We start from the raw sequence: 3,619 nt of genomic DNA on the forward strand, positions 1-3,619 counted from the left end.
GTGCTGACAGCTCAGAGCCTGGATCCTGTTTCAGATTCTGTGTCTCCCTCTCTCTCTGCCCCTCCCTCACTTGTGCTCTGTCTCCCTCTGTCTCAAAAATAAATAAACATTTAAAAATAAATAAATAAAAATAAAAGTCAGGTTTCCTGAGCTGTAATTTATCCTTTAAGGGTAAGGTTCTATGAATTTTCACAAACATACACAAGTGTGTAGTCACCACCATCATCCCACAGAGTTCATTTGTGCCCTTTTGTAGTGAGTCCCACACCCCGGCACCTGGCAACCACCGATCTGTTTGCTGTTCCCATAGTTGTGCCTTTTCCTGATCGTCAACCTAACATGAACATACAGTTTCTAGCCTTTTGAGTCCGCCTTCTTGCACATAGCACGATGCTTTTGAGATCCATCCATATTGTTGCTTGTATCAGTAATTCATCCTTTTTATTGACGAGTAGTATCCCATCGTATGGATGTATCAGGGTACACAGGTTCAGTCTTTCACCATTAAGGATGATGGTAGCTGTAGGGTTTTTGTAGATGTCCTTTATCCGATGAGGCAGTTCTACTTGGCTGAGAGTTTTTATCACAAATCGATATTCAATTTTATCAAATGCCTTTCATGAAGCTACTGAGCGATGCATCCCTGTCTGTCTGCCCTGGGAGTAATAGACTTCGCCACCCTGGAGACTTGAAGCTTTAGTCTACGTTCAAGGGGAAATTGTCCAGTGGAACGGGCAGGGCCTTGTGCCCCACAGCACTTGAAGCCCTGTGAGCAAGTGCTGCCGTCCGTGACCCTGGTAGCTTAAGGTTTTTGATGCCTAAGAGAGAAGAACCCAGGAAGCACATGACATTTTGTGTCCCCCAACCACCTTTAATCAATTGCCTCTGCCCTGCCTGTACCTCCGAGGTGGGCTGGAGAGAGCCAGGCTCCTGCCCCCCGTATTTCTCGTGAGCACGTGGTGGAAGTCTGTGGGAAAGGTTACCGCTAAGTGTGACACTTCTCGGCGACCTCCACTATCCCCGATTTACACTCTTGGCACAGATGGATGATAGTGGTACATTCGATAGCTGGTTTCTTCTCACCCACGTGGAGAGTGGAGGTGCCTCAGGCTCCTGTGGTCCACCAGAGCCCAGAGGTGGCAAAGCCCATCTCAGCAGAGAGGAACTGCTTTCTCTTCTGAATCAGGCTACTCGGTGGCCTCACAACCTCACCTACCTCCTGGGATCAACAAAAGTAATGATTTTGTAGTTTCTCTGTCATTTCCTCATTATTAGGTTAGTTTAACAGCTTTCTATATCTTAAGCAGAAGCCTAAGAACACTTAAATCCCACCTTTACCTTATACCAAATGTATATACTTGACTCTGTTTAGGGGGCTATTTTTATTCTTACACAAGAATCATGCTACTTTGATAATAAATCTTTCTTTCTAACAATGTAAGTCAGCCTTCAATCTTCCAAAAATTCCTCAGCCCTTTATTAATCTTCCCAGGTGACCTTAGAATTATATTGTCTAGTTAAAAAAAAATACTTTTGACATTTTTATTAGAATTGAAATGGCAGAATTATTGAGATGCCATCCAAGAATGTGGTATGCCTTACCATTTATTTAAGACTTCACGTCTCCCAGTGAAGTTTTAGTTTTATTTATATGGGTCCAGCATACTTTTCTTATGTCAAGTTTATTTCTAGATATCTTATATTTAGCCTCTATCTTAATGCCTTTTTAAAATTGTATTTTCTAACTGATAATTGTTGATTTAAAAGATAAGCATTGATTTTTGTGTACTGATTTTGTAACCAACAGACTTGTTCAACACTTCTTACTCTTAATAATTTTTCAGTTGCTTTTCTTCAATGCCCAGGTAGGCAATTACACGCAAGTAGTAATTTATCTCCTCCTTTCTGAAGCTTTTTCTCTTATTTCATTTTGTCTTACTATTTTCACTAAACTTTTGGGAAATATTAAATGACCATGGACAGTGGGCATACTTGACTCTGGTGAGGAACACCAGTTTCACCAGTAAGTATGATGATACCTGGGGTAAATACAATAAATCTGCTTATCCAATAGCCACTCCAATTCCATTCTATGTTGTACTTGATGAAGAAAAGAGCAGCCCTTGACATTCGGAAGCTGGCCAGGCATTCAACACTAACCTGTGTTGTTCTCCCATTGGACATAAACCATCTCACAGAATACCAGCTCAGACAAGGTCACTCTGAGACCATGACTAAATGAGATAAAGCAAGTCCATACTATAATTTTTCCTAAGCACAGACAAAAATAAGGTCCTGTGCCACCCACAAAATACCAAACATCTCCCTCTCCTGGCTAAAATAAGTAACTGTTAATTCTTTACCAATTATACCTTTTTTCCCCTCTAGTTTACCTATCTATAAAATCTATTGAGATTTTAAATCATAAAATTCTCCTCACCCCGACTTTCAGATGGCATCCTACCTAGAGTGAATCCTTGCTTCCTCAGGCCCTCCACAAATCACCCAACCAAAGGTCAAATCCTATAAAGGTTCTATCTAACACCCTCTTATGGAGGGTTCCCATCGTTCCTTATGATGTGTGCTCTCCCTTGCTGCAACAAGTAATGAACCCACCTCACTCAGTTATGTGTTCACAGCAGTCTCTGGCTAGAGAACATGGGCATGCTTTACAAGTTCAGAAAACTAAAAACTACAGTTCTAGACACTCTTATAGCTAAGGTTCAAGTCCTATGACATTTCTGCCAATAATTTATACCCATGAGAGATTCAGATAAGAAAGAAAACAATGTGAGGAGGTGGCCAAAGACTGACAGAGTACATATTCTAGAAAGCATAATACAGACATCTGGCCTTTATAGAGCAGCTACAATGGATCCTGGTATTGAGTCCATAGCATCATGGGTGGTCTTTCCACTAAACAGTCCTGTAGTGGTGGAGGGAGTTTTTTGTGGCTGTATCATCCAGGTTGCATGTAGCTTTAAAACTTAGTTCTTGGGCCACTTGGAAATCCTTTGAGCTAGCTAATAGTCTCTAATAATCCCCTTTGGCTCAAATCATTCTTAGAAGATGTCAGAATTAGACACCTGCTGCCTTATTGTGATGTCTTATACCACTGTTATAGCTATTAGGATGCCAAAATGATTGTGAGGGCACCATTTCCAACTCTCAAGTATTACTCAAGTTGATCTTTTGGCCAACTCTAAACCAGAACCGTAAAGAAAGGGGGATTCTGGGAAATGTAGTTCCAGGTCAGGCAAGAGGGCAATGAAATGATCCAGCACATTTCTACATAGAATTCCTAATTTTCTTTGCATGCTTTATGCCTTTTTCTCATACCTATTTTTTTCATTGGTAATTCTTGACTGGGCTCACAGGATCTATTTCAGGATTTTTTTTCCCCCAAGAACCGAGAGTTAGGGGTGTTCTATTATCAAGTAGATTATGTTTAAACTTTCTTTTTAAAAAGAACAAATTTCTAGTTTTAGGGCAGTAGGATTTTTTAAAATGATATATATATATATATATATGTATATTTGTTTTTAAGAGAGAGAGAGCATGCATGAGCAGAGGAGAGGGAGAGGGAGAGGGAGAGGGAGAGGGAGAGGGAGAGGGAGAG

The sequence above is a fragment of the Panthera uncia genome, assembly GCF_023721935.1.
Source record: "Panthera uncia isolate 11264 chromosome A1 unlocalized genomic scaffold, Puncia_PCG_1.0 HiC_scaffold_17, whole genome shotgun sequence".
Classification (NCBI taxonomy): Eukaryota; Metazoa; Chordata; class Mammalia; order Carnivora; family Felidae; genus Panthera; species Panthera uncia.